Raw genomic sequence first — 13,499 nt, 5'->3', positions numbered from 1 at the left:
TCCAAACCTAGGTATCATCTGTCTACATAACAGCTTCACCTCTGTGAGACTATCATCTCTCCTTGTGGGGTAAGCCTCAACCATATACAAACATACAAGATTTGCCAATTGTTTATTGGTGACTCCTACCACCTGAACTCTCATTCCTGAAGGGGGCAAATTTGGTACTTCAGCAGTTCTGACAGTGGAACATGTAGCTCCAGTGTCAACCAACAATGACACATCATGGCCCATAACGTTTGCATTTTCATAGGGACCACATTGATCTACCTCTAGGGATGCACCTAACATGCAATCCTCATCATCAGAACTATCACTGTGAAATGTTTCTAACAATTTATCATCACTCAAATCAATTAAGGAAAATTGTGATGCCATCTGATTCACGTTTGTGTTTGCCATTTGATTCATGTTCTGCTGAAGGACAATCACCTGCTGCTGTGTTGTTGGGGCTTGTGGTACCTACATTTGTTGCCCTGAGGATGCATGTACATTCTGGATTCTGGGTGTTTGAACTCTTTGAATTTGTCCCTGATTATTACCTTGGGTCTGAGCAACTTCAGCATTGTGCACTTGAACATTCACATTATTATATTGACATTCCCATCGCCAATTACCCACATTTCCGCTTGCATGACATGGATTAGTCTTTGTCAAACACAGGATATCATCAGCACCTCCACTCTGATCTATCTGAACACCACGTCTAGACTGGATAACATTTGTCACCTATTGTGGTACTCCTTGTATTGCACTAGTGTTCACCATCATAGGCGGATTCCCATTTGCTTTCTGTTCAGCTTTAAATTGCAAAACCATGACCTTTTCTTTAAGCTTCTTCTGTTTCAACTCTGTCTCACCACTACAATATTTCACATAATGCAGAATCTTATCAATCAGTTTATTCTGCTAACAAATCAGGCATTGCTCAATCATCTCACTTATGTCTGGCCTCAATCCCAGTACAAATCTAAACTCAAAATGACCAATATCCTTAGTTTCTATAGTCTCAGTACCACTGTGATGCCTGGAAGCCTGCACAAATCTCTCATAATAATCATGGATCGAATCTTCTGTCTCATGGGCTGTTCTGCCAATCTTCTGCCAGTCAATATCTTTCGGGGACCCTTAATTTTTCAGGATCTCAATCACCTTGTTATAGTTTTTCATTACCTCTTCACCTGTTACTGGATCTCTTGAAGGTTTATGATCAAGCCAATCAACATGCACTTTATACGTAGTCCACAAATCAGTTGGAACCACAATTTCAAACAATGTTTTCAAATCCTCCCACAGGCATTTTGAAAGTTTCACAAATATCTCTGTCTGCTTGTACCACTCCATAGGCTTTTCTCTCAATATTGGGTAATCATTTGTGAATGACAGTATATGACTCCAACTCCAAGGTACACAGACATAACCTCTACCTGGTATTTCTCTCATGGGCATCATTTTCACATTGTCTTTGGTTTGATGTGCTCCTGCCGATGGCACATTTGGCTTTGCCTTCTTCTTAGCTCTTTTCTTGGCCCATCTGCCTTCCCACTTATCTAATGATCCACAGGTCTGTATATTCATAATCAATTCCTTAATGTGCAACCTCATTATGTCTTTTGAACTGAACTCTAATCTGTAACATCTATACAAGGGTTTTGATTTTTCTAAACCCACAACATATTTCTCGGCTAATTCAGCTAATCTCTCAAAAGCCTGTCCTGCACATTGAGTAACATCCTTACACATGAACCGCAGTTCATCTTCTGTGTAAGTTTCCAATTGAGCTATAGCCAATGTTCCCAGAATCAATTAATTCAATTCTAATTTCGATCTGGCCACATCCACAATTGGTCTCTCTCTTCTGTTCTAGCACTACCATTTGTAAATCCTTTTTTTGACCTTGTGGACTCAGATTATTTAACCAATCTGTCAATTGCTCTGCTGTGAAACCTTGTAAACTGATATTATTTCTCTGGGTTAAGTCTTGCAGGGTACTGCAATGTACATTCGGAATCTGATCTGGTCTGAGCATGGGATACAATGGGGTTCCCTGAGGAAACCTTGTATTAAGAACTGGTCCTGCCTGATTTAACATCCAGTTAGGTTCTACAAATGGTGTAGTGGTCAAAGGTGGAACAAGAGAAGCTATTCTCTCCCTCTCCAAATTGTTTGAATATACCACTCTCTGCATAACAATTGGTAATGTCCTAGCAGATTTCAGGAACAGTCGGGACATTTATTGAATGGGTATTACTTACAGTACTACCTGAAGCATACAAGGGAACAACTGGGACTATAGTCACGGGAACTGCCATTGCATTGGGACCCATAAGATTTGTCGGATTCTGAGGAATTTGCATTCCTGTGCAATGTCCTGTTAAGAGAGTACTGTAAGTCTATCCTGTTTGACTCAGAGTAACATTTGACATTGTCTGAACATGCGTAAACATAGGCATAGGCTGATTCTAATTGAAATTCTCCACAGCATAGTCACACTAGGTGTCAGCACTATCTGATTCACAATAGAATTTGGGACAATTTGGTTTATAATTGAGCTTGAAATGGGCTGAAATGTATTTACAGTTGGAACTGGTGCATAAACCATGGGCACTTGTGTCTCTGCACTTACAGGTGTACCTGGAACAATCTAATTTGGGATCTGTGCAACTTGACCAGTTGGCACATTCAGGACCTCATTCTGTACAGCTCCACATCTCCTTCCTGTCTCAACTGAATGATACGGTGGTGGATGATTCATTAATAACTGATATATAAACTCATCATCTGAACCACTATCATACATTACTTTCTTTTTACTCTCGGCTTCTGCTGTCTGCCCTGCTTTCTCTGCCTGTTTCTTTTGAGTCCTCACATCTTGTACTCCCATCACCCTTCTCTGTAATAGCTGGAAACATTTTGACTCCATGTAATATACATGCTCTTCACATTTTCTCCTCTGCATCCCATCTAGCTTCTGAAGCTTTCTGCATCCTATTTTCAAATTTAGCCAGCATTCTTCTGACAGTTGTTTATAACAAAAGGGAGGAATATGCTACTGTTTTGCAATGAAAGAAAATTAGAGTTAACATTATTTTAGGGGTTGTGTTTGTCATGAGCTGAAGACTTCGGTGATACATTTTCCCCGGTACTACTGCAACTCCTCCTTCGACGCAGATTTAGACTTTCAGTGGCTGAGATGCGCTGACACTGGATTGGCCCTACTTCTTCCCACTCCAACTTGTGTGCTACTAGCCATTTGTGTTGCTTGAATAGTTTCCACTGCATTAGTGACATGTATGAGTCCTCTTTTAACACCTGAGCTATAGTACCCAATTTTCATTTGTACGTTTTCAGGCCGGCGAGATAAGATGGTGTGAGTTGTGCTAGCCGATTGATTGCTCAAGTTAAGCCATCAATCTGGGATGAGGTATGGCGCAACCTAAATGTGTGATGTATGTTTTCCTGATATAATTCGAGACATAAGGTCTTGAGTGCATCAGTCAAATTATCAAATTTGTCATTCAAGGACATTTGATTGATAGCTAGGTTATTAGACAGAGTTTGTAATATAGTAGTAATATTTCTATCCAGTGTTACCAGTTGTTGGTTGATTAACCTTATTTGTTTCTGTTGCAGTTACTGAACCTTTAGCATTGAGGTTTCTAATACTCCAAATAGCTGTGGATTTTATGCCCTGAACACATTCGCAACAAGTGACTGGAATAAGTGTGTGCAAGACTATTAATGCCATGTTGATATATTGGTAGCAGGACAGTGGGGGAACCTTCTCCAGCTCCTCTTGTCTAACATAAATTGCCATCTTCTCCTTGGTATGTGATCTGAGATCACGCCATCTCTTATGTATCTCCTCTATGGTTCTCTGAGTCACTCTTACTGCACTGGTGTTTTCCTGCATTGACTTCCATAACTTTTTTTCTAGGATTCAGTCACTGTCAGGGATGACTTTCTAAATAGTTGATCACGGTGCCCAACACAGTCTTCTGTAAGGATTTCTAGTTCTTTCTCAGAGAATTTTTGTTTCCTTTTTCTGCTCCCAGTATCCTTGTCACTGTCCTTATGTGACATTTTAGGGTTCAAAGTGGGTGGATGGCAAACATACCCTCTGATTTAGATGGAATTCTCCTGGGGATCTCCAGCATCACTGAGTTTTAACCACAGGGCTATTTCCTGGTTTTGATGTTATCACTCTTTGCCACATGCGACGCTAGCTAGCTGCGAGTCCATTTGCTATTTAACAATTCGCAAAATTAGATTTCCTAAATACTGCACCAACAACATAACAAATCCCTATATTTCCTTTCTTACATACCGATTAGGGATTACCAAATTGCAGTTTTCAAGTATTCACTTTTTGGTAATTGCTGTTTTGTTAATTTGTACATCTGGCCCTTAGTTGTGTTCTTAAGTCTAAGAATAGTTTCTGTCTATGGCCCATCACAGCAACATGTTGGGAAAATACATTTTTTTGACAGGCCATGTTAACTGTTTCTTTAAGTATACTGCATGCAGAACTTTAACAAGATCAGTATGCTTCGAAAATAGCAGTATATCTCCTCTAGGTTGAGTAGTTTGGGAATAAAAGTTTTAAAACACTCTATCAGATCATTGCCTTCCACATCTTCCAGAATACCATATATTATTTCTATGAGATCTATTTGTAAGGTCTTCAGCATGCCTCTGAAAATCAGTTACTTCTAACATGACCCAGTTTTTCTCTGGTAGCGTCACCAGAATCTGGAACTTTCTGCCTTCCTCACTCCATCTAACCACATGCCTAATAACCTTCAAAAAGGACCTCAAACTCCTCCATTTTGACAGACATCTTTGTTAATTCACCCTCGACCAGAAGTGTTTATGTTCTCCGCCGCGCCCTGATCTGCTTCAGTTACCTACTCATGTCCTCTGCCCTATTGTTGTAAGTGTCTCTTGTGGTAACTCCTGTATACATGCACTGATGTAAACATCCAAGTTTAAGTAGTATTAATGTAACCCGCTGTAACCCTGTAGCCTGTGTGTTGTAAAGTGCTCTAATGCCTTCGGGCCATGTTTGCGCTACAAAAAATTGCAAAAATAAATAAATAAAATGAAACTGGTCAGCTGGACACTTGCAGCCAAAGGCCTCCTGTAGCTTGTTGTGCCCATGTGTCTTTAACAGGAGGTCAGCCTTATGAACCTTGGAGTGTACCTACAGTTCATAAGGGGTGTGTATCAGGACCCCCAAAATGTGCAGGTCTGTTTTGGGATTTGTGATATGTATCCAAAAAAGTGAAGTCCATGTTAGCGCTCCAGAAATGTCTGTAGATCAGTGTTTCCCAAATTGTGCGTTGTGACCAACTGGTGGGTAGTGAGATGATTTTTGATGGGGCAGAAATGTCCAAAGATTAAATAAAGATGTCTTTAAATTCTGTATTTATTTTGTCACATTTGCTGCACTTCAAAGACAGATGTCAAATGTAAGGCCATGTCTTCCTACAAATTGCAGCTTATGTTTATTAACACTGGTATTGGTGTTTACAACCTCCTCTCACTGCAGACAAAGAAAAGTGAATTATGTGACACTCTTGGTGGGGCACAGGGTATGTGAAAGGGAAGGCTGTAGGATGTCATTTTTTTGTATTGTGCAACAAAATGTAAATACATGTCAATGAACTGTACACATTCAGCCAGTGCTTAATTTTTAAATAAAAACTGGATGGTGTCCAAAGCTCTTCCCTGAAATATGTGGCTGCTGCAATTAAATATTCAACACAGAATACTGAGGCAGTGTAATACTAAAGCCATCTCAGGCCTCTTTAATTCATTGACAGTCACTCCCTGCCCCTTCAGCTCACTCTTGCAGCTTTCTGCTTTCTCCCTGGTGACACTTTTCTGTCTTTCTCTTCTTCCGTCTTTCTGATATGTGCCTTTGTGAATGGATGCTTTCGGAGGCTGCCCGACCATTGTCACAAGTGCCAGATCACTTGGCATCACCGTTGATAATCGTCTCAATCTTCACAGACACATAGCAGCCTTGGCCTACAGCACACAACAACAACTTAGGGAGCTGTGGGGCATCAGACAACTGATTCCAGAACAAGACCTCCAAACAGTGGTGCAATCTCTCATTTTCTTTAGACTGGACCATGGAACTGCCCTTCTCTCAGGCATTCTCAAAGTTCACCTTCACCGAGAGCAACACTACAGACTGCAACACGCTCCGTCATAGGTCTCAAGAAATTTTACCACATTTCCCTTGCCATGCTAACCCTCCAATGTGAAAGGGAATGATGTAGGATGTCATTTTTTGTAATGTGCAATAAAATGTATATACATGTAAATTAACTGTGCACATTCAGCCAGTGCCTAATTTGTAAATTAAAACGTGCCGGTGTCCAAAGCTCTCCTCTGAAATATGCAGTTGCTGCAATTAAATATTCAGCACAGAATACTGAGGCAGTGTAATCCTAAAGCCATCTCTGGCCTCTTTAATTCGTTGACAGTCACTTCCTGTCCCTTCAGCTCACTATTGCAGCTTCCTGCTTTCTCCCTTGTGATGCTTTTCTGTCTTTCTCCTCTCCCATCTTTCCGATATGTGTCTTTTACTCGCAGTAAATTCCTGATGAACATAAATGTGTGCCAGCCCCAAAAAATAAGTACCGGTGCCCCCTACTGGCAACCACCGGCTCAAATTAAGCACTGAGAGTTAGGAAAGCAAAAATGAAGCACTTTTTTGTAATTCTGAAGTGTGATGGAATCAAAGATTTTAATAGGTTCAAACAATACATGACACTTTAATTGGTTATGCACCAATAATAAATTTTCACTGAAACATGATTTCCACACATCATTTCTAATCAATATAGTTTTACCTTTCCTTTCCCAGTTCTGCCTCATAATAGGGATAACTGCTTATATTCAAAGTGACATTGGTTTAACGATTTATGGATACGAATGAGTAACAACCAAACTGAGGCCCATATTTACAATAAAATGATGCAGCGTGACACTGCAAGCCAGCTCGCTTCACTACACCATTAGGAATGTGCAGGGATGTGTTGTATTTACAAGAACGTGATGCATCCCTGTACTTTCCTCTGTGCTGGTGCACAATTGGCTGCCTAGCGCCAACCTAGGCACCTTTGCACAGTAACTACATTGCAAGGATGGTTGTTTATGCGCAGGAAGAGACACCAGAATGCACCACACATAAAAAGAGCAAAAAACTTGTTGAGCCACTTTTATGCCACCCCTAGGGTGGCATAGGGTTCTGACATATTCCCGGTGTTGTAAATCTGGGAATGTGCCAGATTCCATTGGTGTTGCATGGGAACACCCACAGCAATGCCCCTTTCACTAGAGCTATGCGTGAAAGGAGGTCATATTTAAAATGCCATGAAAAGCCACACCAGGTGGCTTTACGTGGCCTTGTAAATATGGGTTGGCACACTGCGCTGCTGAAGCGTCACAAAAGTGACACTCGGGCGGCCTTAGTGCGCCACAGGGGCGTTGTATATATGCCCCCGAGTTTTCAGCCAAGCACCTCAAAGATAGGGGCAGCTTTATCCATAGTAGAATGTGACATTAAGCAAACCACGAATGGCTCGTTAAACTATTCGAGGAGAACAGGCTGAACGCACCATACGGAACCGCTGACACACCCGCTCTTGGAAAGAGCTCTTCGGAGCGACCTGCCTCTCACTCTTTGGAGAGCCACTTCTCATCCTGACAGCCAGCCATACCCTGCCAACCTCTTGAAACCCGTTCACAGATTTTCCGACCGAATTTCCACAGGACATTCAAAGCTAAACTTGAAACGCTTCGTAGAAGGGAATCGAAGACGGTGCGTTCAGCTGGATGAAAAGCGCTTACATGGATTAGACCATAAAACAGGATTAATATTTTTGGTTATGGGGGGCTTTCGGGACTATATTCCTCGCCTCCTGTCCAGATGAAAGAGGCGTGTGCCAAAGAGTAGGAATTACGATACCCCTGTATCTTTCCTTGGCCTGATTCATCTCACGAGCCACATCTGCTTCCGTCTTACAGGCCTGCACAAAGCCTCTCTTGTTGGGCGGGAACACCACAGAGATTCGCGTCTCTGCCACAGCTGGCTGAGTGCCTCAGGGCCTATGGCCGCTCGGAGCCAGTGGTGCATTGCCAGCAGAAGCCATTTGTCCAGAGGGGCTCCATGTGTATTGACGCTCCTGACAATGCAGCAATACTTGAAAGGTGGATGCTGTTGCCACTAACTTCGTCTTCAGGGACAAGAGCCGCAGTGACGTAAACAGATGATGCGAGTGCATTTATTACCAGAGAGAACTTGTGTTGGGTAAGAAGGGTTGTAGGGATAGGCAAAGCAGATTCAAGAGTCACTGTACGTATGGGTAGAGAGGAGGTTGAGTTGTAGTAGCTCTCTTGTTGGAGCAATTTGGATGCTTTACATCTCATGCAGCCCCAAGTGCCTACCGTTTGCACAGTCTACACATGACACAATGTTAACGATGGTGAGCTTAAGTTCTGCGGATATCCTTAGTTTGGGCCAGTGGTTGCAGATGGTAGGCACAAGCACTCTTTTTTGAGGATCAGGATATATTTTAAATATCAAACTACATCCAGAGCAAGAGAATTAAAGGAGAAACAATGAAGCAGAAAAAGATAGGCACATAGTGAGAAAGGGAGAAAGCAGGGTGAGATAATGAGAAAGGAAGTGTTGGAAGACAGAAAGAGCCACGAGGTAAAATCAAGACCAGAAAACAATGGTGTTACATAACCCTGGTATTCTGCACCACCGGTGGCAGGCTCTTAAGAAAGAAATTGGGCCCTTCGTTTTTATTTACGTATTAACCAATAGGGAAGATATGTCTGAGTTTTCGTATTATGTAGAAGCAACTTTTTGCTACTTACTCATTTGAGGGATCAAGGAAAGGTTGGTGTCCACAATCACTCACACATTTGCAGGTTCATTTCATGTCTAAGGTGGAGTCTTTTGCGGGTGTACAAGAGCACACCGGCCATGGAAAAGGGAGGACCAGGAGCAGAGGGATTTGGTGCATATAAGCAGTGCGAACATGAAGAGAGGCCCAAATCCTGGCAAAAAGTAATATAGAGACACATTCCAGATCGCTGGATTTTAAATATGTGAAGCTTGTTCGTTTGAATATAAGATGATGCAAAGAGGCATTCAAAAAACTGATACCAAGTATTTTTGTCTCCCCAAAAGCCCCTTAAAAGGATTCAGGGATGCCAGAAAGAGCCACGCCTGAAATCTGTAATTCCTCAAGCAGAGACATGGAGCCGAGTACAACCCAAAGCAAATACCTGCTAAGTAGCTCACAAGGATAGTCAGCTCCTAAGGGAATTCAGGGAGCAATCCCCAGAGAAAGTTCCGATCCCCAGAGAATGCTCATGCTCAACACAAAAGACATGGGAGTTCAACACAAAACTGGAGCATAGGGGAAGGAAGAATAATCGAGGATCAGCTACCTACAAACCCTAAGTCTAACAGGGAAAGGGTAGCATGCCCAAAGGAGACCAAGATGGACAAGGAATACCCACCAAAACAGGAAACATGTGCCAGATTGGTTCAAAGCTCAACCGATATTCCAGGACCCACAAAACGTGGGGGATAACCTAGAAAATAAACAAATAGTTGCCCCAAAACTGTCATTTTTTTAGCCCTACCAGGGTGCACCACCATATCACCCTCTACTTTGGGGAGAGACTCAGTCGACACAAAGATAACATTCCAGGATTCTTGATCCAGTTGGTGTGCACACCTTTGTTAATCAGAAAAAATCCACTGTTGTCTAAATTCACATTGTAAGGAACTGTTTTTAATTCTTTACATTCTTAGAGCAACTTCATGTTACTATCTAGTAGATCATGATTTGTCTTTAGTAAATAGTCAATGAGTATTCATACTTTTCCCCCATTTATTCATTCTTTGAATCGTTAATAATATGACAATCGCTACACGTTTCGGTTAAAATTCTTCTTCAAGAGTTAGGTGGAAATCAATGTTTATAGCTAAAATGACAACAATATATTAGACAAGAACATAATGTGAGTGTTTGTTTTTTTGCACTTGGACAATGGCAGCGTGCACCTAAGTACTGTAATTTTGCAGGTTACTATGTTAAGAAACGTATGTTGCCAAAACAATTTTTGATAACTTTCTTGAAAGCCTATTTTTGTGCCAACTTCACAGTGTAAAAGCGCTTACATATAAATTTGATTACAACTACAGAATACAAAAGTTTATGCTTATTTTCCGAATTCTTACTGCTACGTTCTGCACACCCACAAAAAACATCACAATAAGAAACAAGCATTTTCAATGGAATGGGGCTCAAGTTTTCTCCAGTTAGAGCTATTAGCGTTGAAATTCCTAACTGGACTTTTCTTGCCACATAAATTGAAAATGAAAAGCAAAACAGTTGACAGAAGCAAGCTGATTGAAAGCACCACTGCCGCCATGAGCATGAGCGCAAGAGTTATTGGCTCCCTGCTTGAATGTCTAGAAAGAATTGCGGCTGAGATGAAAGGCAAACTGAAACTGGGGGAGGAGCCATCACACGCTGTAACAGGAGGAGGAAGCGTGACATAGTGTGATGGCCAACAGAAATGTTCACTTAGTTAAATCAACTGTGGAGGGATCTCAGCACACAAAGGAGGTACATTTCACAATATGCACCAGTAAAAATTAAGCATTTAAGACAAGCACAACAAAGAATGAATAGCAAGAGTGAGTGTGGTTAAAAGCCCACAGAGAGATTACAACAGGCTAGAGCACTTTCGTTCTCTACCCTAAAAAGCAGGGTGACACTCATGTGACCTCCTGCTATGGTGGGGTTGAAGATCTGTAAACACTGTAGGTACACCCCAGCCTAAAGCACAGCAGGGAGCGAAAGGAAAAGGGCAAACAGTCAGCTCCAGTTGGTGGGGATTTGGAATTTGCAACCATTAGGAGGGGCCCTTAGCACAATACTGCAAATATATCTCAATCCTGTACAAGCCTAGAAGGACACAATGGAAACATAGCATAGCATAGTAAATAGCAGCACCATGAATGTGGAGTCACCTTATTGACAGGGTTAGATGATGTGACCTCAAACACTCTTTGACATGAATTACTTCATAGGGTTAACCACTTGTTGCCCTGTGGCCACAACTAGTCTTCTATTTGCTGCTGATTGATATGGGACAGACCAAGATTTAGAAACTATAAAAAGTAAACTGGTCTGGAGATCTCTGTGTACTTCCATTGTATGAGGGTTTGCAAGGCCAGTGCCAGTGATAGCAAAGGGCACACCAGGATGTGCAATTGTTACCTCAGGCTACACCTAATTGACGTCCACCAACACCACAGTGCACCCAATAATCCCAATATCAAGACAGCAGGGCACACACACTGTCAGCTGAACCTGGGCCGCATGCTCAGCAAGGGCACATGAAGGCACCAAAAAGAATGAAGAAATAGTCAAAACATAGGCATTCTGAGTGAAGTGGTCCGTTTTGGGCATATCTGGAGGGGTCAGAGATTACATTTTTTTTCTTTTAGGTAGACAGAGCAGTGCTTGTTTTCAGGGCGTGTGGCACCACTCATGATGCAAGAACTGTTACAAGGACGTGAGAAGGAGACCTTGCATATACTAGTTTTATTTATATACGTTGGAAAACGTGTGTCTCTATGTGTACATTTCCAGTTGTTTGAGTGCATGTGTGTGTATGTTTGCATTCTAGTGTATATGAGGGGAACTGGTTACACTTCTGCACTGTTTTATGTGAGTGTGAGACATTTCTATGGACATTGTATGTTAGCTGTATGGCTGGAAGATCTGTTATTCGCTGGTACGTATGCACTTTACACGATTCATTTTGGTGAAAAAAGCACAAAACCCCTACATGACTGTGGGACTGCACTCATTCACATCTCCTGAGCATGTCTGTGCAGGTGTCCATTTGCTTTTTATTTATAGACTCAGTATCTCTTTCCGCGTGTGCGTGCCTAATCTATTAATCTTATCAAATAAACTAAAATATGAGTTAAACAACCCCTTTTAGTAAACATTGTAATTTAGAACTATCAGTTGGCACGAACAATAGGCAGGAAATCCTGCCCACCTTTGCAGAGATAATGTGTTTAAGTGGAGACTATCTAATTAGTAAAAGATGTGGCTTCTCCGATTTCCTCTTCCAAAAAAATTGACCCCTCTTTTATAAGTCAAGGAGAGGTTTGGGAATGTGAATGGCATGATTTTGACAACTTCAACCTCCCAACCCTGTTGTTTTAATTCACTGAACGGTGTAATGAGATGTTGTTTTGCTCTTTCTACCTTTTAAATATCAGGCATGTTTACCGCCTTCTGAAGGTTCTCCACCCGGCGTCCTCAGGAAGACTCAGTGCGTGCCCTCACCACGTGAGCACGCTTCGTTCCGGCATTTAGCAGCAGGAGACCATTACCCAATCAGAACATCCATACCGGCGACATGATCTCTTAATTAGAAGACATGATTAAACGAACCATGGATGGAGACTGGAACCAGATACTGGCTCGACCTGCTGGGCTCCAGCGGGTGGAAACACTTAAAGAAACGAGCAGCTATGGCACTGCAGGTTTGGTCTTGATTCCTTCCAATGTAATGCGCATCTGAGGGAAAGGCTGGGACAGTGTTTCTTAGAAGAATCTTCAGTGGAAAGTAATTGTGAGAGTTTCCTCCATCTAAATGGATAAATATAGCAGCTTTCTGTGCCAAGAGATGAAATTAGATCAGAGTATGACATGCAGGCAGGTATCTGGCATGTGAAACTCATTTAAGTTACAAAGAATAGGAAATTCACTTCAAGTTTCTCTCCAGAACTTCGACCCGTTCTGAGGCTGACTGATCCTTCATTGAGACAAACACTGTGTATCTCAAATTTAATCTGCAAGAACATCTTCTGTTGGGGGCCTGCAAGTACATTTGAAACCAGACCGGTAGCACCCCCTCTTCTCCCACCAATAGGCTGTAATAATGACGCTCAAGTCAGATCTGCTGCAGCCAGCAATGTAGCAGGTCTCAGACCCACTTATCCCATTCCATTTTCACCACATTTGTGCCAGCTTTGACTATTCGACTATTAGAAGACATGTAGAAGTCTGCGTGGGACCCTGCATTGTGGTTCTGACTTCTAGCCTTCCAGTGTTGGCCTTCAGATTTTAGGCTAGACCTCCACTGCTCCCTGCTGTTGAAGCTCCTTCTTTCAGAACAAGAAGCTGCCACTGGATTCTGGAGGACCTTTAATATTCATGTTCTGGGACTCATAAAAGTATCTTCTAAAGTACCTCGTCACACCTGCCGTACTCTGTACATTTCCCTCTTTTGTCTCCATTTACAGATCTCCATGTTCAGCATATTGATGTCCGAAAGCCCCCGACTCCACTATTCCATGGAGATGTTTGTGATGATGTACCAGAAAGTAGACACTGAACACTCACGGCTATTAAAGCAGAGCGACCCAG

This window comes from Pleurodeles waltl, chromosome 11 (assembly GCF_031143425.1).
Source record: "Pleurodeles waltl isolate 20211129_DDA chromosome 11, aPleWal1.hap1.20221129, whole genome shotgun sequence".
Taxonomy (NCBI): domain Eukaryota; kingdom Metazoa; phylum Chordata; class Amphibia; order Caudata; family Salamandridae; genus Pleurodeles; species Pleurodeles waltl.
The sequence above is the reverse complement of the archived record's forward strand: the minus strand, read 5'-3'. Positions refer to the sequence as shown.